At 39.2% G+C, this 24,127-nt stretch overlaps 1 pseudogene; it reads left to right on the top strand.

Moving 5' to 3' along the window:
* The first annotated feature begins 697 nt into the window (after window positions 1-697).
* LOC131037341 (violaxanthin de-epoxidase, chloroplastic-like) lies at window positions 698-4,213 on the top strand (annotated as a pseudogene).
* Window positions 4,214-24,127: the final 19,914 nt, after the last annotated feature.

Here is a 24,127-nt window from a genome sequence, read left to right as displayed (position 1 = left end):
ATGGTCATAGGATAAAATTTCATGAATGTGAAACATGGAACACTGAGGATTGTTCCAGCCAAGTGTCAATTTCTTCTTTTGCTTGATGAAGATGATTATGATGATCAGATGGATGGTGTCTTTAGCAATTTTACTAATGCTTTATTCAATGTTGATGTAGATACAGACCAGCCACTTCAGTGTCATAATGTTCATAAGGGGATTATTCATTTTGTTTCTAACCCTTTGTATGAAGAAATAACAGATCAGCCAAATGTTGTAAATGGTAAACCAGTCCATAATACTGATGAAATTCCGAACAGCAATAGCATAGGTTGTGAAAAATTATTTCATGATGCAGGTAAGAGGCATGGGTTGTGTGATGATCATTTAAAACCACAAATGAATGTGTTTCAGGTGGATGTAAGCCTGAAAGAGAAAGAGTTAGCTGAGGATTTGCTTCAGCTTGAGGTATGCATTCTTTTCCACGATTGGGATGTTGAGAATCCGGAGGTTTTGAGTTTGATAAGCAAGGATAGTATGAGGTGTGATCAGCATAGTGAAGTATCACATCCAGATTGTAATGTTCATGTTCCTTGTTTGCATCAGTTGATTAGTAATGCCCCTCATTCTATTGATTTAAATGATAATAAGGTATGTGTTGATAGGAATTGCAATGTTGAAAATGAGTGTTTTATTTTTCAAGTTCAGCATGATGATGTCCTTGCAAATGATAGAGCTGAGTGGGATCGTGAAGTGTATGGCAGCTTGTGGGAAAGCCTTTATGGTGAGTTGTCTCATGGTTTTAGTTTTGTTGAAGTAGTGTGTGATCACAAAGTTCAAAATCAGACCAAAGGTATGCACACTAGCTGTTTCAGTAGTATGACGGTAAGGTCTGATTATAATGATTATGCTCAGTTGTTATTGGAAGGTGCCTTTGTTTGGATTATGGTATCAAGTGATGAGAATCAGATTTTTTACAGAGGTAAATGTTAAGATTGTTTAAGCAGCTTATGATCAGTTATAAGTTTGTTTGTATCTTTTGTATAGTTGCTTTGCTTCAATTGTGTGGTTTTCAAATAAAGTGCCCTGCTGTTTGCGTAGAATAAGGAAGCCCTATTTTTTGAAATGAGATGAGAAGAGAAAAGTGATCCATTTTTGGGTGGTTTGCTTAACCATCGATTCTATGTTCTTGTGTTGATCTTGCAATCAACCATCCCCAGTCAGAGCCACTGTTGGGAATCATTAAAATTGAGTCAAGTTTTGAGGCCCACTTCAAATTTTTGCTTTACATCTCCGAATAAGTCAATTTGAATGGCCTAGTTAGCAAGGGGGTAAAATGGAGCCAGTTGATTTTAAGAGGGTAAGGCTCAGGATTCATGTCCCACACCTTTCATTTGGCCTATTCAGTGATGTACAACTTTCAAAATTCAATTTGGATAAGTTTATGAGGTACCCATTTTGAGGGGTGAGCTGAAAGTGCATTTTAGGCACAAATGCAGATTTTATTGAGTAGCCTAATTTGAGCGATTACATCTTTTGCCCTGTCGATCGTCATGAAAAAATTAAAAGTGGATTCAATTCTATGCATAAATGTGAGTCAGTCTGCAAAATTTCAAGTCCTAACAAATCCATTTGCTCAATTTTCATAGCCAAATCCATTTGTAGTTTGTGTGTTTTGGCAAGTCCCTGTTTTGACAGCTAGTCGGAGCCCTGTTTCGCATAAGTGTAAAAGTTGCCTCAGTAAGCGTCATGCCATAATTTTTGTTCCAGGATAATGTTAGTATAAATGATGAGCTACGTTTCAAATTTCACGCCTCTGTCAATCCGTTTGATTGGTTTTCAAAAGGGTTCATTTAGCTATCATTTTCAGTTATCTGTACTTTCAGTGCCGTATCAGTTAATGTAGCCATTTTTGTGAGTGCACCATTTGCATCCTATCAGTCTTGTGATTGAACTGAGATTTCCAAGTTTTAATATGTACTTCAAGGTCCCTATGTTTCAAATTTGAGGGCCTACGGATGTCGTTTGATATTTTTGAGAAAGGCGTCATGTGTTGTCAGGACATTGACTTCATCAGGTCCGCAGTGTCGACAAAGCCAGTTTGTCATTTTTGCCGATTAATATCTCTTCGCTCGAGACTCATCTTGAGAAATCGTTTGGTAGATTTCATGCTTGCATATCAGAGTACATGCCTGTCAGATGGCGAGCTCCAGAAAGGTGTTTTAACCGGCTTGACAAATACGTCTTCGCAATTAAATGTGAATATGTGACGTAAGTGCATGAAAGTTGTAAAATGCATTCTCATGATCCAAAAATGATGTCGATCATTTCCAGAGGTATGGGTAAGGCTCCTGAAGCATTTTAGTGGTCAGTTGTCTGAAAACGAAAAAAAAATTAGTCGAGCCCACTTTGGGACCCGACCTGGCTCAGGCCCATGCATTATTTTTATAGCAAAATTGTTCTTAGTATATGACTTCATTTACAGATAGCACTGCTCAAGGTTCCCATCTGACTACTATGGGTGAGATCCGACTAACGCCTGGTATATCAACACTGTGTTGTATCCCCTGGTCCGACCAAAAGAAAATGGTATTGGTCGATATGCATTCAACACCCGACCAACCTTGGGACTGTTGTCCAAGGACAACTTTGAGAAGAATTGCAACTAAATTGGAAGAAGAATTTGGTTTGGTTGTAAGTACTGATTTTGAGAGCGAATATTATCTCCTAAGAAGGGAAGATAATAACAATTGGATTGCAATTGATTCCACATTGTACTGCTCAGCTGCAGCCTTTGATGGTGCATCACTTGTTTTGTTAGAAGTTCTTAAAGCTCTTCAAAGCATGCATATTTCTGTAGAGAAGCTACACGCAGAGGCAGGAGATGGTCAATTTGAAGTAGAATTGGGGCATTCTTCCTGTGTATGTTTTCCTGACATTTTAGTCTTCCTATGAGAATCTGTAAGGGCAATGGCAACCAAAAAGTCTCTATGTGCAACTTTCTTTCCCAACTATTTCCCGATGGATATTGGTTCTGGTTGCCAGGTACATTTAAGTTGATGGAAGGATGGCAAGAACAGAGTTTATGGCTGGTGTCTTCCATCATCTTCCATCTTTGATGGCCTTTACAACTCCATTGCCACATAGTTATGACCGATTGCAGCCAAATACATGGAGTGGTGAGCAAAGAGACGTTTGAAAAGTCTAGGGCCTACAGCATTGACAAGAGTCACTTTCACTTTATCCATATTACAGTGGTAATCATTGCGGATTCTTCAATTCTACATTTTAGAGTGCTACCCTGTGTTTTGGCAGGTCTATTGAAAAGGGGCATTTCAAAGTGAAGATTTCAAGCATAATGCGTTCGAAAGTAACTCCCTCCCCCACGTGGCAAGTGAAAAGGGGGTTGAAATTCTCACGCAAAAGCAATGGTTGTTAGATCTATGGAATGATGTGGATTGTAATACCAGTCCACAAACCACAGTGGCAACAATCTTGCTTTCATGGATTCTTTTGTTTAATCCGCCTGCTTATGTTACTGATGCATTGAAGACATGTACGTGTTTGTTGAAAGAGTGCAGGGTGGAATTGGCCAGGTGCGTTGCAGACCCTACACGTGCAGCAAATGTTGCTTGCCTCCAAACATGTAACAATCATCCAATTGAGACAGAATACAAGATTCACAGTGGAAATCTATTTTAGAATAGTGTAGTAGATCAATTCGATGAATGTGCATTATCCCGGAAAAGATTTGAGTGGCAAGTGGTACATTAGTAGTGGTTTGAATCCAACATTTGATACATTTGATTGCCAAGTTCATGAATTTTATCCAGCATCGAATAACCTCACTGGAAAGTTGTCATGGCGAATATCGACCCCTGATGGTGGTTTCTTCACTCATTCTATTGTTCAGAGATTTGTGCAAGATCCGTCTCAGCCTAGAGTGCTCTATAATCATGATAACGAGTACCTTCATTATCAGGATGACTGGTACATACTTTCATCCAAGATAGAAAATAAACCAGATGATTACATATTTGTATACTATCGAGGCCGAAATGATGCCTGGGAAGGATATGGAGGTTCTTTTATTTACACACAGACTCTAGTTTTTCTTTCTAGCCTTATAGCTATGTTAGAAAAGGCTGCAGGCAGGGTGGGACTAGACTTCGAAAGGTTTAAGAGAACAGACAACACATGTGGCTCTGAGCCCCTCTGTTGGCCAGATTAGAAAGAAGTCTGATAACAAATTAATGTATATGGAAAATACAAACTTGACCCTGGTGGCAATCTCTCTGCATTTGGTATGAAGCAAGGTGCATTATAAACTCCAGCAATTACAAAGCTCTCATAAAACACTCAGGTAATACCTTCAGATGTCTATTCCAAGGAAAATGCATATATCCCACATTGGCTGGGGAGTGGACCATTTTGATATTTATATGCAAGAACACACTCATCTAATATGTCAAAGCCTCTAGGCTTTTGACGGACGGTGTCTTTGGGTGCCCAAGGTGGGCCCATGCACAGGCACCAATCCCAAGGCGATAGAGGAGGTGACTGAGCGGTGACTAGGTGGACCCCACACACGTACAGATCTCGAGGCAAACAGGTGAATTTTGCAGAGAAAGGTCGGCTTAATCGGTGAGCCGGTCCGAGATGATCCGACGAAGCGTGTGATTTCGCGGGCCGAAGATGCATGCAAGTTACACCCTGCAAAATGGTGAAAAAGGTAAAGGTCATGCATGTTTTGGGAGATCGGACGGTCCGCGCAGTTTCACAAAGAAAAGTTTCTCGCCAGTTAAGCCCAACGAAACGCGAAATGGCGAAAATGGCAAAAATGCAGAAGGTTAAAGAGTGGGCAAGTTTGATGGAGATCGACGGCCTACGCGGTTTCTTGGAGTGAAGATGCATGCTCAATAAATCCCTGCGAAATGGCGAAAGCCAGGTGGCGCACAAGTGGTAGGTCCAGCAGGTGGGTCCCGATGAGGTGGCGATGACGTGGACGACAAGCAAGCGGACACGTGGCAGAGTGACGAGGTGTCATCCCAGGTGGCACCTAGTAGACCCCATCAACCAATCAGATCCCGCCACGTGGCAAGGTGTCAGGACCAAATGGGAGCAAAAATCAAAATTAAAATCAGTAAAAGATATAGTTTAAACTATATTAAAATTCAAAAAATTTAAATGATGTGCACATGTTGAGGATTAATTCGCCTAGGGTCTCATTTTTGGCCAAAATATGAAGTGTTATATATCATCGGAAAGCTCTCAGAATGAGGAATCCGGTCAAGTAGTTAATTTTGACAAATGTGGGATATTTCAAGAGCAATTTCCACGGGAGTGAAATTCAATTAGCCAAAAGATACTTGGCAAATTCAGTTGCAAATTTGATTTGGTTCCCTCTCCTTCTTGTTCCCAATTCTTCTCATTTTGTAAGTGTTCCAAAATTTTGGAGGAAGTGCTCCAACTTTCATGGCTTCCATTTTCTGAATTTCTTGACCCAAACCTGTAAAGTTCTATGAATTTGTTCAATCTATAGAGGCTACATTGCAGAATGACAGATTATTTTCCATTTGCAGGTCTTACTTGTGTGAGGCATGAGTAAATTTCTCATGATATTGTCTCTGTGTATGCATTTCATTGTTATGAATTGAATCCTCAAGGAGGCTTATAATTTGTCATCTCAAGGAGATTGTATGATTGTGTGTAGGCATTCTTCAATGAAGAATTTAAATTCTATAATCAGTTATAAACAATGGAATGTGTCCCAGATCTGATAATTTTATGAATGGATTGAGTAATGCATTAGTATAAGGTATTAGTGCAGGGATATTTTGTAAGGAAAACCAATTTGGAGCTGTGATTGACATTTTGTAGTTCTGTGTGTGTGACTCTGTTGCCCAATGAACAAGGCACTAGTCTTTGACAGATTTGGGGATGGTTTCAGATATATATTTTAAAAGACAAATCTATTTCCCTTTATGTTTAGGGGTGTGTTCTTCTCATTCCAAGCTCTATTTTCATTTATGATTTATACATATCTAGCCAATTTGTAGTGTGTTTCTAGATTTGGTGAGCTTGTGAAATGATCCATCTGCTTTTGATTGATGCAGTCTTGTGTGCAATAGATCTGATTAAATGCATCAAAGGTATACCCACCTAGGTTTTGCAGAGCCTGAAGAGTAGAAGGATTCATATCCTTGTCATGTTGTCCAAGCCCTGAGGTTCTTCGCAAATTGAATTGGCTACTTCATAGATTAATTGCAGGTATACTTGGGTTATCACTTTTGGTGAACAACAGCTTCCACACCCCCCACCAATAGTGCTAGATAAGCATAGAGAAGGGGCATCTGAAGAACAGGTGTGAGGAATCTTCCTCTTCATTACCACACAAAACACAAATAGAAGGCCCCAAGAATCCCCGCTTGCAGATATTGTCCCAAGTTAGGCATCTATTCCAAGCCAAAGTCCAAGCAAAGCAATTACACTTCGGCCAAGAAGAATTATTCCACACTTCTTTCCACCAGTTCACTTCTCTTCCCTCAAGTCTTCGGCTCAACAATTCCCAGTAACCACTAGCCACAGAAAAAATGCCCTTAGGATTTGGAGACCAAGCAAGCCCATCCCTACCCTTAAGGGAGCTACAATGTCTATTCGCCAAAATTCCCTGCAACTCAGCACACTCTTCCTCCATTCCAAAAACCGGTCATTCATTAGGAGTTTTCCACCACTCTAAATCCAATCGACCGCACCTATAGACAACCTTGAAGTCACAAACCCTTGACCATCCCGCTTCCAAAAACATCTGGCCTAGGTTTCCAAGGTTAGGAAACTAATCAAGGATGGGAGGGTATCCATCCCAAGAATCATTCCAAAAAAGGACCTCTTCCCCCCTTCTGCAAATCCAAAAAATCTCTGCCATAATGAGAGAAGCCCCCCTCTTGAGAGTGTACCAGATCGATGAGCCCTTTCCTTCAAGTGGATATCTAGGGATTTCCTCCATTGAGATCCTCTGCATATATTTATTGGCCAAAATCCTGGCCCAACCTCGATCCTGCTCAACACACCACCTCCAGTACAATTCAGCTACAAGTGCTTCCCCAAAAAGAATAGATTGCCTTAACCCAAGCCCCCCTGACTGCTTCGGGCTACACACCAGGTCCTAATTGAATAGACTCCATTTGGAAGAGGAGAGATTACCTGCCCATAAGAATTGCCTAGCCAGAATGTCCAAACCCTTCAAGAACCACTTAGGAGCCACCTGAAGCATACATCGATAGATCGGAAGAGCCTGAACCACCGGTTGGATCAGTTGAACCCTCCCCACAAAGGATAACCATCTATGAGTCTAGTGATAAACCTTCGAGTAGAATTTATCCAAGATCCCCTGCCACGACTCCCTAGGAGGGTTGCTAGGAGAAATAGGAATACCCAAATAAGTCAAGGGCAGGGAGCCAACTTGGAATCTCAAGATAAGAGCAATCCTCCTTTGAATAGAATCAGGAGTGTTGAAAAAGAGGATATAAGATTTATCCTCATTGATCAACTAGTCAGAAGTCACAAGATAAACATCCAGGACCTTATGAAAATTAGTAGCTTTGTTGATCCAAGCTAGCCCCATAAGGGTTGTATCATCCACAAACTGCAAGTCATTACCCCTTCTCCAACCTTGAATAGTACCCAGGCCCACATTATGCTTAATCAGCCTCCCCAGACCCTCAGCAAGAAGAATGAATAAATAAGGGGAGAGGGGATCCCCCTACCGGAGACCCCTAGAAGCACCAAATAGCTCAGTATGGTCCCCATTGATAAGCACAAAGAAAGAGGTGGACGTAACACAACTCATAACCCAGTGGATCCACTCATCAGTAAAGCCAAAAGCCCTAAGGATCTTTTGAAGAAAGGACCACCTAACTCTATCGTACGCCTTAGCCATATCTAGCTTGATAAACATAGCTTTTTCCTTAGAGGTTGACATAGAATGAATGGTCTCTGTAGCAATGACCACCCCATCCAGAATTTGGCGCCCTTCCAAAAACCCACTCTGCTCCTCAGAAATAACATTCCCCGGGCACTTCTTCAATCTATCCTCTATCAGCTTAGAGATGATCTTATAAATCACATTGCAGAGAGAGATAGGGCAGAACTGGCCTAACCGATCAGCCCCTTCACACTTGGGGATTAGATAAATGAAGGTCGCATTTAATGCCCTAAGCATCTTCTTATTCCTCTGGGACTCCTGGACCACTTCCAATAAATCTAGCTTAATAATATCCTAGAACTCTTGAAAGAATTCAACCTAGAACCCATCTGGTCCAGGAGCCTTTCCTTTCCTCATGTGGAAGACAATCCTCTCAAGTTCTTCCATCAAAATGGGACACAAAAGTTGTTCATTCATCTCCCTCGAGACCATAGAAGGGATGCAAGCCAGAACTAGATTCTCCTCCAATGTTTCCCCCTGAGAGTCCTCCCTAAAGAGGGACTAGAAAAATTGAAGAGACTCCCTAGACATCTCCTGCAAGGATAAGCACTGCTCACCTCTATCATTAACCAGAACAGGAATGGAATTTCTGTGTCTCCTTGCCTTCACAGAGTTGAAGAAGAAAGTAGTGTTCTTGTCCCCCTCCTTTAGCCAATCAATATGAGCTCTTTGCTTCCAATATATTTCTTCCCTAAGCTCCCATTCCTCTACCACCTTGACAGCCTTGTCCTCCTCTCTAAGAAATTCCTCAGAAAACCCATGCTCTCTAATTTCACTGGTGATCTCATTCAGCACAATTTGTGCAACTTTCTTCTCATGAAAGATGTTCCTAAAACCTTGTTGGTTCCACAGTTTAAGCTGAAGCTTAACAAATTGCAGCTTCTTGGCAAAAGAGTACATGGCAATGGCAAAAGAGTACATGGCAATGCCAAAGGCCAGCCTCCCTTTCCTCCACCAGTCCGCAACCAAAACCTGCAAGAAAGGGTCCTGAAGCCACATAAGTTGGAATTTGAAGGAGGGCGAATGGGCTACCCAAGCTGAAGATGAAAACAGCTTGATGGGCCAGTGATATGACCCTCTCCATTCAAGAATATCAGAACTTGTGGACCACCCCCCACCAATCCAAAAGCAAGAAACCAGAAAATGATCCAACCGTTTAGCAATCCAATTCTCTCCCACCCTCCTGTTGTTCCAAGTGAACAATTCACTACTAGGCTTGATATCAACTAACTGCAGCAAGGATATATTATCCTGGAAAAGGAAAGAAGAAGGTTACAACCGCATTATAGCCCCCTTCTTTTCACTCAACTCCAGGATGGCATTGAAATCTCCTGCCATAATCCAAGGATGAAAAGGGGCCAACCTTCGCATACCAGAAACATGAGACCATAATTTTTGCTTACCCTGAAGATCAAAGGGAGCATATATATTCAAAAATAAGATGAGTTCCCCTGTCCCAAGACTAGATAGCACCTCGGATAACGAGAATCTGGAGGCAACCCACCAGACAGGGCGGAACCTTAAAGGGTTCCAAAGATAGGCCACCCCTCCCGAGGAACCAGCTACCCCAACACACTGACACTCGCCCTGCCCCCATAGCTTTGGCACGAAACCCATCATACTCTCCATTGAAAGTTTAGTTTCTTGCATGAAAAGGACATCAGGTGAATGATTCCTAATCAAATCCGTAACAGCTTTTTGTCTAGGGCTGTTGTTCAAGCCCCTTACATTCCATGAGAGCACAATCATTTAGGAGGGTTGGAAAAGTGCAAATCCAAAGTCTTCACTGATCTTGACTCAACCAGATTCTCCCCCATCAATTTGATCTTATCCAGATCCTTTTTTTTGCCAACCTTTGAGCTCTTCTCTTAAGCACTTTTCTTAATATCTTTTTGATGTAGACCCGGGTGAACGAAGGACTTATTACTTTTAACCCCAGCCGGTTCCAATTTCAAAGCGATCGGAGAACCCTCCCCCTCAGCCAAATTCACCTCAATACCAGGAGCCAGGCCCAATTGAACCCTTATTGTCTGGTCCATCTCCATCTGCTGGCTTCCAGCCACTAGCAGGGCCTGGGTAGATTCCTCCATTACACTTTCTGGAACCCCTCCCGATGCACCCTGATCTAGAGGGGTTAACCCTGGATTTATTTCCTGATGGCTCAGGTCATCCAAGGCCTCAAATCTATTAAAGTTATCCTCCTCATGTCTCTCTTGTAAGGGCCTCTTTTGTCCTCTATTCCTGTTCTTTGTCTTAAATGAGACAAAACCATCAGCACCCTCTACCACAGCCGACATGGCCGCTTTCCCTTTCTCAACCCTATCAAGGCTTTGTTCTGACTACTAAGGTTGTCACACCACCGGTTTGTATCTAGGACACTTACGTTGTAAATGACCATACTCATGACACAGACGGCAGCGAAATGGTAAAGTTTCGTAATCTAACCGTTGAACCCAAGAATAAGAGCCTGCACACATATCTATAGCATCTGGCAAGGGTTTACTAAGATCTATTTCAACATAGATATGTGCAAAGGTCATTACCTTTCTCCCCAGAGTTTGCGATGAGGATCCCACTGGCCTCCCAAGCAGAGCGGCGAGCATCCGTAGCATATCCTCCCGACAGCATTCCATTGGAAGACGTGGTAACCGAACCCACACTGGAACCCTATTTGGGAGCTCCTCTGAAGGATTAAACCTCGCATGCCAAGGTTTGATGAATAATACCACCTGGTTGTAAAAATACGGGCCTCCTTCAAAGACCCTATTGCGATCCTCCATGCAATTGAAAGTAACCATGAAGTAGTTATTTGCCAGAAGCATAATCTCCATTTCCCCTTCCGGTGCCCAAGTCCACTGCGCCCAGTTTTCCAAAAACTGCAGGGAAACCCTCATTCCCAAAAACTTGCAGTATAGCGAGTGATTTGAAAATAATTCAATGTATTCAGCTACTATCTCAGGAGGGATGATCAATTTCGACCTCTCACTGCATCTCTCCAGGCAACCATTAATCTTCACCATGCAAGAGTTACCAGCACTCCCAGATCCCGAATCAGAAGAGAAGAGATTATTGTTAAACGTTTTCACATTTTGAAGTGGGGGTTTTGAGCCCACCATAGCATGGAAATCCATGGCTGGAGCAACCTACGAGGCTTCCCCACCCAAACTCGCCATCGAGGCACAAAAAAATTAAAAAATAACAAAGACAAAATGGCCAAGGGCCCACACCCCAAAACGCACCCCACAGAGGCTCGGCACCCAAGGCACCTCCCCCCACTAGCACCGTCGAAGAAAGGCCTGCCAAAATACCCTGTCACCCGGGATAGCTTCGGCCGCAGCAGGCTAAAACCGCACCCCCGCGCAATCTCCCCACCTCCCTACGACCACCCCCACACCCACAGTCGAGCCTTACCAGCCCCTTCCGCCACCGTCTTCCCCTGACACCCTACACTTCCCACCCCCACACAAAACCACACCAGAACCACCTACGAGCTAGGGTTGCGAAACCCTAGCTCGGCCTCCTGCACGCCCCCGCACGAAAGCCATCAAGAGAAAAAACTAATTAAACAAGATCAAGAATGTTATAAATTTTATTAATAAGTGATTGTTCAATTTTTTTATGAATTAATTTTTAATAGATCACAATAATTAGATTTTATAAATATCCATGTTAATTTTATTAAGTTCTTATTAGTAGGGAGAACTAATCTATCATGATTATTCAATGGTTAAATTTTTGTAGGTGATGTAATCAATGAGTATACTATCTATCACCTTAATATTTTATATTTTCTATTTATTTGTCAATATTTTTATTACAATATAAATATATACTAAATCTCTTTGTTTTCATTAAAATGTGCAAACCATTTTTTTTAAATATTGAAATAATATAACAAAAAATTACAAATAGATAAAACACAGTTACAGTATTTCCAACTTTACAAAACAACCCATAAGGGTTTGGGATAAGAATAAAAAATTTCAGAACCATCATACAAATCTGAAATATTAAATTCTAAATTTCCTAAATGCATATATGTTATTTTTATTTGACTATCCTGTAAGTTTTAGCCAAACAAATATTAATCTAAATAGAAACAGAAGCAAATTTGAATGTTTGTCTATAATTTAGAAAATGAGGTTAAATTGATTTACCATATATGCCTTTCGAAATATTTTTAAAACATCCTTACACTTCAATTTTGATAATCAAGGCAGATAAATAAAATTGAAAATATAAAAATATTCTTCCATTGTTTTGTATTCTTTCGAAAACCATTAGAACTGGTATATCTTATTTTTGACCGTGTAACAAGGTAGTCCTGATAAATAAGATTAATTTTAAAAAAATTAAAGAATAATGTGAAAAATTTACCTGATGTTTTACCCAGATTCACAAGGTTCAAACCTTATATTACTTAAACATATCTCTAGTTGTATTTTATCTACAGGGACAACTTTTCTGGATTTTAACAATATTCTATAAAACTGGGGCATTTATCATAAAGAGCAACTCAGTAAGGTCCAAAATATGACATTCTCATGTTGATAATTTAGTACGAAGTAGTCAAGGTTTACATTGTTAGCATCAATCAAGGAGGAAGACTGAGAGGGGGTGGTGAATCAATCCACCAAATCTAGAAAATTAAACTTCAAAACAAGAACTGATAAACTACAGCAATACTTAGATAACAAAATTAACAACACAACACACAACACCAAGATTTATGATGTGGAAAACCTAGTTAAGGGAAAAACCACGATGGGAACCTACCCACAGTAAGATGATACTCTACAATAGTATGTGAAAATATTGCAATGGGGGCTGCACATGCATTCAAGCACACTGCCTAGATCTCACTGCTCAAAATATATTTGCCTGAAAAACTACAACCCTCAGGGAAGTCTCACTGACTTATAATATGATTCGGACTACAATCCGGAAAGAATGAACTTCAATGATAGCATCTACAAATGCCTGATGGCAGTTCTGGTTAAGCATAATTATTTTCTCTACAACACCAAACTCACCTCAACACCTCATTGAATGATATATCCTTGTTCACATATTCATCTCTCTCTGATAATGCAGACACAATACCAAAACACAAATTACATAAGCATCTCACCTATATATACAAATCATCAACCTTGATAACAAGGTCGGCTAAACCCTTAAACCTCAACTTACAATTACAAAAATTATATTGCATGATACAATGATCAACCACCGGACCAATATTACGATTTACATTACATAGCATGGACCTAATTCAAATTCCCAAATGATCACTTCCACCGGAAATCCTGCTAAGACCAACTGCAACATGCTTCACCACTAGAAATATTGCATCACGAAAATCATCACCGGTTCATAAAAATCACCAAAAATCGCACAACAATCAATGCAGATTGCCAAAACAAATAGGAAATGACTAGGAAACACCAGCAAACACATTAGAATCATCTGTAACAACTGCACCAACACCACTTTTTTAAATCCTCATCGATCAACATCTAGAAGCTCAAGAAGACAACCAATCAGAAACTATCATGAGGAAAGATAACTTGTGGAGCACCTAATCACAAACCATCTGAAATGAAGATTCACAAGATCATCCAAGACAATATCCCAAAGTCTCAACACAAGATCTAATCACACCGGAATATACCGAAGGAAATACCTGATTCTACAAAATAGTGATTAGCAAAACCAAACTATAAAACCAAATCAGAAAATCTTCCCAAACTCACTGGAATAGATCACAGGAATATGTTGACATCAATGACAACAACATATCCTAGTAGAAGCAATGATCAACTAAATCCAACAATCTCCCCAATAATCCAACATACATTGCCTTCCTATCTTCTCAACTAGAAGGTAGGAAATGATGGGGCTAAGAGTTTAAGATTAGTCCTTGATATTTCTATTTTTTAAAATTTTGTGTTGGTCAGGTTTGGGAATGTTTGGGTTGTTTTCTATTGATATTCAAAAAATTATATAGTTTCATTTTGAGGTGTTATTTTTCAAAAAAATATATGATTTGTCAAAAATTTCTCACATTTTGGTTTGAGGTTCTTTGAGAATTTTGGGGCTCAAAGTTTTTGGGTTTCTCTTTGCTTGAATATTTTTCTTTCTATATGTTGTCTTATACATAATAATTATAATTATTGATATAGGGTTTGATTTATAGACTTGATGTGGTAGGATTCAGTTTTTATTTGGATTGTGTCTAGCTTCTAGCTATTATATATTGGTTTACAGTTTATTCTTTTCTTTTTGGCCTTCAAATGTGAGTGATTAAGAATTTCTTTTGTTTTTTGTTTTCTCTTCTTGGATGAATTTGTGTTAGAGTCACTGATGGACTCAATCTCCTAGGATCACCTGTAAAACCAAGATCAACCTTCTACACGAGAGCAACAAAGAGAATAAAATGTTGGAATATGGCGCAATAACAAAATAATGATATTATCACACTTCAAAAGATACAATATGGATCAACACTCCTTTGTACTGACTAAGTTGATATTAACTCATCTGATTTAACTTTGAATTAGATCATAAGGGAGAGGTGAGTTCTGATTATATAGGAAAATGTGGGCACGTAATTCCAAGAGGAATAATAACTCCCAAATAACCAAATTAGGTGGAAGTTGTTCCTACTTGGAAAATGAAAAACATGTGGCAAACCAACTCAAATAGGGACAAACAAATGGTTATGGGGAGGTGGCAAATGAGTCCAAAAGAGGGTGTGACATTCAACTGCCCAAATGTGGGTGTGAATGACACATGTAAATGTAAGACTATGCCACATGTCCTCATATAAACCATCCTAATATAACCTTTAGTATGCCTAATAATGTGTAGGAAAAATAAATATAAAAAACCTACACTAACACTCCCCCTTAAGCATATCTTAGGTAGGTGAAAAGATGCAAAGATGCAAATATGGGTCCCGACTACAAGGCCATGTTAGGTACCCATGTACAATAATGAAACCTCTCAAAAAATGAGAAAGAGAAAACCTATAGGACAAAACTCCTCCCCAAGAGAATAGAAGAAGAGAGACCATGCAGTCCCCCAATGTAAAATCTTATGCATTGTTGGTGAATGCTTGACACAAGATGCTAAAGATGGTCTGAGATCTCTGAACAATATTCCTCCCCTTAGGAAGAAACAAAACCAAGGAAGAATGTAGGACATCTTCTCATTCCTGAAAGGAATATGTAGGAAGAATGATGTATGATGTCTCTAAACTCTGCTCAGGTGTCCCCGTATTGATGTCAAAAGTTGTCACCATCAAATCAGGTGTTCTAGGCCACACTATAGAAGATGACAATCCAGAACCTAGTGGAGATGGATGTGGAACAAAATCTAGACAAAGTGGTGTAGTCATCGGTTAGGAGGGGCCTCAAAGAGATCAATCCGGACTGACCACCAAGAGTAAACACAATGTAAACATGAGGATATGATGGAGGCAATGTAGAAAAGAATGAATTATATCATGAAAACTTATTACAATCAAACGAAAACAACCGGGTTATAGAAACCGGCTCACTGACCTACTAAAACATGCTCAATTATAGAACAAGTCACAACCTGGACCTCAAATATTAAGATCTAGCTTCTATGTTCTGTCTACAACCTTCGATTGCATTCTAATGCTTAATTACAATGAATTATACTATCCAAGGATCCGGTCAGCCCAAAAAGGGATCAAATGCCAAATAACAAGACTTAATGTGTAAAACCAACAAGGTCAAGCCCTGCCAAATAAATTCCTCCAAAAAATCCAAAGGATGAAGTGTAGATCAAAGGGAAGGTCAGCCACACACCAAGGAACATCGGAATCAACACTTAGGGCTCTGCAAGATATGGAAGAGATCCAGTAGATCACAAATGCAAATAGGTCCAAGCAACCAGTACCAAAAAACTGTCTCAGAAATCATTAGCGATATCTTGTCAGAAAATGATCCAAATGCTCTGCATTTGGAATAAGGTAGATGATCAAGTCCTCAAGAAAAATCCCACTCCTCAATATTTGGTGAGCCAATGCTAGAAAATGTAGAATGAAATGCTGAAACTGCAAAACAGAAAGAAAAACATAAAGGAAATATTTTTGGTTGATGCAAGATTGCCAAGAACCGGGGATTCTCCTGCATCACAAAGGTATCTCCTCCGAAGACAAAGGTTCCTCCTCCAAAGGCTACTTAATAGTGGCCACAGTCATCTCAAACTATGATGAATGATCATGTGGGTAAATAAAAAGAGGTGCAGAAGGTTCCCCCTCAACATATGAAGAAGATGAAGTGACTTCATCAAAGAGAAGATGTATGTACTCAATAGTGTCCTTCAAATCTGCTACATAGGACTCACAAAACAAACCTGCAAGGCCTATCAAGTAATAATCCTTGGTAGCATTGTCTGGAAGATAATGAATGTCTTGCACTGAATCAATAGGAGCCATGGATGTAGCAGTACCAATATCATCAGAAATAATAGTTGATGTAGGAGATGAAGTATCAACACATGTCTCTTGAAGGTCAGTTGAAAGAATACCAAGATTCACTTCACCATATTAAATATCCTCAAAAGTATCCACACTAGGTGCCTAAGTGTGTATGTTCATAGAAGGAACAACAGAGGAATAATGTGAGAAGGTTTATACTCAAGATTCATGATCTACCTTCCCCGCTACAACAATATCTCTACTATGTAAATCCCAAATAATCACAGAATCTGGAGTTAACTCGGCACTTTTTCCCTCCCCACTATGTGTGATCTAATAGATAGAAAGTATATTTGTTGACAATGAGGGCACACAAAGGACATCATTGAATGATCCTTCTGTTAGCATTGTATTGTCATTGATGTCAACCGGTATGCAAGTTGATGTTATCGGTATGCAAGTAGGAGTATTGTAGATTGTTGGCATGTTGATGTCAACCGGTAAGCAAGTTAAGTGACAAATTGAAATTGAAGGACTTGGATAAGAAGATGAAAGGATGTGAAGTGTTTGCCACTTTGGCAAAATGGTTGAGGACTGTCACAGATGAATGTTAAATTGTCCTAACCAGCCGAACAGAGAATTGCACTATATGAAGGTTAACTGGTTAGTGTATATCGATAGCATGTTCAGTCGATGACTAAGATTGAACCAACACAATCAAGTGAGTTGGATGCTGACAGAGATGCCACATGGACTATAGGTGGCGAACATGTAGTGGTAGGTGAATAGTGCATCGGTGAGGTAGTTGTCAACTAGGATGGTATTAAATGAAGACCATGGAAATCACAGATCGATTGTAGAGAATCATTGACAATTGGCACTCATTGGATTCATTTTGTTGTCATTGATGGAAACAAGATTAGATGGAATTCATATACTGGCATTAGGAGGCATTTACCGACAGACACTGGCATTGGAGTATCTAGGGTTACACTTACACCAGCACCGACATCAAGTACTTCAAGGAAGCCGACATCAAGGAAGATTTATTTACAAAATCATTTTGTAATTATTGTCAAGGTCGACATTGAATATCTTTTGTAATGTATTGTAAGCTGACATAAAGCATATAGTTTATAATGGGTATATAGGTCAGTCTACTAGGTCATTTTGGATAGTGTGACATAGGAGAGTAATAGAAAAACTGTTGATGCAAAGAATATGTATGTAGATCATTTGTATGCAAATTTTATGAATCGATACAGAGAAGAGCTAGAACCAAAACTCTATTTGGCATAGCAGATGCATTTTGTGAGTTCATTTTCATTGTTTTACTTTAGAAAAGGCTTGTAGTCAGTGAGACTCTTTAGTGATGAGCAGTGTGCTCTAGGCAGTGTGCCTTCCTGCATGTGCAAGCCCCCATTATATGTAATATCATTTCATATGGCCAGTGAAATGATATTATGGGTCACAAATCCCACCGTGGTTTCTCCTCTTTGAGATTTTTCACGTATAAATTCTATGTTTTATGGTGTTCATTCATGTGGATGGTTTATTTGCTTCAATTTATATGTTTATTTGTTTACCGGTTTATATGTGTATGGTATAAAAGGATAAAATCTTATCTTACTGGCAAAACATTGATTCACCCTCCCTCTCAGTGTTCTTGGATCCCAACAAGAATTGTGGCTCAAAGCAGATCAAAAGGCAAAGATTTTACTTTTTGATATCATGATCGAAGCAGGATATGTAATCGTCTTGTTGATCTGGAGAAGGAAACAGCTAGATCATTTATTGTAATCGACAAAATCAAGGTCAATGAACAAGATCCAGTTTGCTAAATATAGTAAACATTCATTGGAAGAATAAATAAGGACAGGGATTGTTGTTGAACTGTTGCAGGTTGTCAATTCAAGAAGATGAGATCCAATTTGATACGGATCATGGTCGGTGAAGAAAACCTAGGTGCGTAAAGTTGTTAGACAGTTCAGATAATCAGAAGACAACTAAGAGGGGGGGTGAATCAGTTCACATATTACTAGAACCATTAGCAATTTAAACTTAAATATTGGAACACAAAACATTAATACCAAAATAGCAAATAAACCAATTAAGAATAAACAATAATCACATAACAAAATTCATGCACATAACACCAAGATTTGTACGTGGAAAACCCAGTAAACGGAAAAACCATAGTGGGAAGCCTACCCACTGTTAGATAATACTTATGCAGTAAGTATATGAATTACAATGAAGGGGGAAGCACTTGCAGGAAGGTCAACAACCTAGAGTGCACTGCTCATCACAAAAGGAGCCTCACTGACTACATACAAATCTAGACTACAATTTGGAGAAGTGTTGAACTACAAAAGATAGCATCTCTTATGCCTGAGTACAGTTCTGGTAAAGCTCAATACCGGAGGATTAAATTCTCTTAATAAACCCAATTCGATCTCCAATTATCAACCAATTCCTCTTCCTGAATGATATTACATTATTTGCACATTACATTCCTTGACCATGGCCTCTTACATTAACCATGATGATCTACAATAAGAGCTTACATCTATATATACAAACCCTCGACCATAAACAATCAGGTTGGCCACCAAATAATAAATCGATTACATAATTACAAACCATGTCAGCCTTAGACCAAACAAATAATATCAACACATAAGACATCCTAGAAATACATCCATAGGTCCTATCCACATGTTACATTAAAGTCGGTCCATAACCTAGATCAACCGGGACCAAGTGTAGGTCCGTACACTTCAGCAATGATCTCCAACCGCCAAGTCTCAAACATGATCACCACAGCATCCTGAAACTCCACCAGAAGCTGCACCAACACCACTTATGTAATTCATCAAATATCTCTATCAGAAGCTCTATCGGTGAAACCCTCACCGAAACCAGAAACCAATCTTCTAAGCAAGCAGGATAGCATCCGATCTCCAGACCAAAACCAACTAACCAAGTATGAGTATAAGCATCATGAACAAGTCAATTCCATCACCAGAATATATTGAAGCCTACTGGATCATGCCAAATCCAAGTTAACCAGAAACCACTCAACCTACCAGGACCAGAAGGGTGTCGGTAAAGCATCCAAACAACTAGTGTAGGCATCAATGACAAAACATCAATGCAACACATAATCAATTCCACCAAATGGCCAACAAAAGAATGTGTATAAATGTGTAGATCAAATACTTAAGAAAGTTGGATGTGTGATGAGAAAGTGTGATCATTCTAGAGGAGATTTGATCAGTCTGAGTGTTGATAGAAAAATATTGAAGTGAATGAGTGATAGAAGAAGAACCGGCAAGAAGGGTTTAATCGGAAAGGTTTAAGTTAACTAGTAAACTATTACAAAGCATAACAGTCTATCAAACCAGCAGAGATTGAAGTGGCAAGGTAGCCACTGAGAGTGAAGGAGAGTAGAGAGTGTGAGAGGAGATCTGACAAGGCAGAAGCTGAGTTGAAGAGGATTCAGACAGAGAGAACTGAAATTCGGTAAAGAAGAAGCAGTGTGACAGAAAATAGTTCAACCAACAAAGTGAATAGTTTGCAAAGGTTACAAAACTTATTTGTAACAAGGTGCTTATCATTGTATTGATTTAATATCTCATTTTATTTCATTGGGTGGGTGCTCAGTGTAGGGGTTGGTGCTCCTTGAGTTGGTGCTCATAATAGATCAGGGGTTGGTGCTCTTTTGGGTAGGTGCCCATAAGCTGTTAGGGGTTGGTACTCCTTGGGTTGGTGCCCTAAATAGTGTAAAATTGTTTTTTCATTTTGAGGTTGGATTGGAGCAGTAGATCTCCAGTAGCATTTATCACCAAGATTTTTCCCACATTCGGTTTTCCTTGTATATCCAGTGTTATGTGATGTGCTCTTGTGTGTGATTGCTTGTTAGTATTTTCATTATTATACTGATTGCACACACTGTTTGAAATTATTTATAATCAATTATTCACCCCCCTCTCCATGATATATTGTGTTCTACAATTGGTATCAAAGCATTAAGTTCCCTATTGGTCAAATATTTCTCTAGCTTGGGTAGATTCTGGTTTAAGAACACAATAGAAAGGAATGAATTCTCCTCCTGCAAAGTTCCCATGTTTGATGGTACCAACTATTCCTTCTGGATCAAAAGAATGGAAACTTATATGTCCTCCCTAGGTTTTGATGTTTGGATGTCTATGAAGAATGGGTATATTGTCCCTAATGCTCCTCCTACAAATCTGGATGCTAAGAAGGAGTATGAAAACAATGCCAAGGTCAAGCATGCTATTCTAAGTGGATTGTCTGACAATGAGTTTGTTAAGGTTCTGCATTGCTCATCCACCAAGTAAACTTGGGATAAGTTGAAGAGATTGTTTGAAGGAGATGTCAAGGCCAAGGAGGCTAAACTACAAACACTAAGAGGTCATCTTGAAGGCTTGAAGATGAAAGATGAAGAAAAGATCAATGATTATCTTCAAAGAGTTGATGAAACGGTGAACACTATTAGAGGACTTGGAGAGGATATATCTGATGAAGTTGCTATCAAAAAGGTACTTAGATCCCTAACATCTAAGTATGATACAAAGGTCTTTGCAATAGAAGAAGCCAAGGATCTGAAAAACCATTTCAATGGATGAGTTATTTGGATCCCTAACTGCTTATGAGATGAGAACAACCGGTGAAGGAACTTCAAAGAAAGAGGTTGCTTTCAACTCCATCAAAAAGGGTAAGGAAGAAATTACTTATGGAGAATCTAATGAAGACTCAGATACAGTGATAGGAGACTTTGTAAGGAAGCTTAAAAGAGGATCTAGTAAGTACAAAGGAAAATTACCCTTAAAATTATTTAACTGTGGTAAAATAGGACACTTTGCTTCAAAATGTCCTTATCATGATAATGCTGGAGAGGAGCAACAAAGCACCAGCAGACCTTTGGGTAAGGATAAAAATAAGAAAGCCTACCGACAAGAAAGAAGAAGCTACCAGAAGTAGAACAACCTGTATAATTTTGAAGATGATGCTACAAATGAAGAAAGTGCCTCAGAAGATGATTGTTGTGAGGATGAAAGAGAAATTAATCTCTTTATGGCACTAGATGAACCAATTGATGAAGAAATTGAAGTTGAAGTGGAATTGGAAGGTGAGCTCATAAGTTCTCTTGAGGAGTTGACTAAAACAAGAAGGGAACTCAAAAGGGTTAAGTATGTCGTTGTTGAAGAACAAGATCATTTGAAGCAATCACTGAAGGAGACCAAGAAAACAATTTCTGACCTGAAACTCTAGTTGGAAGAAGCTAAAAGGATATGTGAAATTACATCCTCCGATTTGATAAAGAACAAGAAGGAGCATCAGAATCTAGAAGAAGAGATTGTAATGCTTAGAAAGGAGCTTGAAAAGAGAAGGAATGAATTAAAGATGAGGAGCAAATATGAGAGTAGCACTGAAGCCTTAAATAAGATGTTGAGTAATCAAAAGCACTCAAAAGATACCAGAGGTATAGGATTTGAAGAAGGACAAAGTTCCAACAACAAAGACACATCCAACAAGGAGATACAGTTTACTTCTTCAAGTGAAAGTAAAGAAAAACAAACCTTTACAGTCAGTAAAGCTACTGAGACCAACTGGAATGCTCAAACTTTGAACCGGAAGGCTCATTCATTGTACTGGAATGTTGATCATAAAGGCAAGCCCAAAGTTGATAATGAAGGGTTCACTAATGTCAATAACAAGAAAAGAAGACACCCGGTGACACAAACGGCTAGCCAATCCAAAGAGACAAGATTGGTATTTACCCAAATTCCATGGTTACTGTTACCAGTGTAATAAGTTTGGACATAGATTTTCTGAGTGTAGTTTGATGTGTAAGCCCCCTCAAGTAGAAACCCGTTTGTTGCACTTCGAGAGATGACTGTTATTTGTTATCAATGTAAGGGGTTTGGTCATGGGAGTTATGAGTGTAGGAGAAGTATGTCGGTGTCCTACAATAAATTCTCAAATTCATCATTCAATGTCAATGTGAAATTATATCATTGCCAAAAAAGTGGCCACATTACAAAGCATTGCAAACTCAGGACATCTAAGCAAAAGAATTCAGTGTCGGATCATAGACCATTACCAAAACCAGAGCAGAAAATTACAGCTGACAAGAAGAAGGAAGCCAACCAGGTTTGGGTTGAGAAGGATAAGAATAAAGCATAATCAAGTATGATTGTACAGACCACCCTACATGCAGAAATAATAAATCTATGGGTTGTAGACAGTGGATGTTCAAATCACATGACCGAAGACAAAAAGAAGTTCATCAAGTTTGAAGATTGGAATGAAGGTGTTGGCATATGTGTAGAGTTTGATGACATGATGATATTGTATTTTGTCATTGATGTCAATATGCTGAAGTATGAACCGATATATTGAAGTAAGAAAACTGGCAAGAGAACTGATATGATGGTATGAAGTGAACTGGTATGATGATGTGAACCGGTATATGTGAAAAGGTGAACCGGTTTGATGGAATGAACCGATATGTGAACAAGTATATGGAAAGTTTGTATCAAGAATTTTGGTTGATGCATTCTAAGTCTATATAATTCAACCAATGACATCCTGTGATGAGTTAGCATTGAAATGAAGATGAGATCGCATTTCCACATCAGCCTTGTGCACATGAAGAATATTCTTAAGGATCTTGCATGAAGAAGATTGATTCTATCCACCTCGGGAATGTGCAAAATCTCAATAAATGGTGGAGAGTACGTGATGGGTTATCAGCTTCCAGAAGCGGTGAAGAACGGACAATGGAGAACATTTTAAGATTTGCTCAAGATTGTTTTACTCTATGCAATGTGATTAAACGATCAGGATTGGACCGACTGTATTGATAACCTAGATGCTTAGGGTTTTAGGTTTTGGCTACCGACCTAATTATTGTCTATAAGGTCGATGATGATTTGCATTGTGAAGTTGTTGGAAAATGGTTGTGTGTGTATCCAAGTGAAGAGATACTTGATTCTTGCCAGACCAGTGCAGTGAGTAGAGATCTGCAGAGTGTGATTGTAGAAGTATAAGAACTGAAGTGGATCTGCCTTAGCATTGAGTGTTGTTATCAGATCAGTGTATTACCTATTGACTTCTAATCATTTCAACAATTGGAAAATCCCTTAACTGGGTAGCTTTAACAGGCTCTTTGTAAATCCTTTAACAGGGTGACTCAAAATCATTGAGTTCTTCAAATCCTCTTGTGAGGTAACCTTTAACGGGGTTCTACCCTTTAACCAGGTACTTAGTCATCCCTTAACCGGGTGATCCCTAGCAGGATTGGTTCCTACCAGAACTTGTTGTAAAGTCTTTAACCAAACGAGGCTCCTAACATAGCAGACTTCAGAAGAGTTCAAAGAATAGCTTGTGGGTATTCATCCCCACCGTGGTTTTTCCCAATTGGGTTTCCACGTGAAAAATTAGTGTGTTATGTGTGATGCTTTTTCATGTGATGTCTTAGTGTTTTATGTTAAGTGGAAAAGCATGTTGATCTAGTGGTATTTATATTTCTGATGTATTATTTGCTTTTGCATGTTAGGATTCCCAAAGATACTGAGAGGGGGGGGTGAATCAGTATCTCGCCGTTATAAGAATTTAGTTGAATTATAACATGAAAAGCATATCAAAATTGTGTATCGGTAAACCAAAAATAATGC

The sequence above is a fragment of the Cryptomeria japonica genome, chromosome 3, assembly GCF_030272615.1.
Source record: "Cryptomeria japonica chromosome 3, Sugi_1.0, whole genome shotgun sequence".
NCBI classification, from domain to species: Eukaryota; Viridiplantae; Streptophyta; class Pinopsida; order Cupressales; family Cupressaceae; genus Cryptomeria; species Cryptomeria japonica.
Note: the sequence above shows the minus strand (reverse complement) of the source record. Positions and strands in the feature narration are given on the sequence as shown.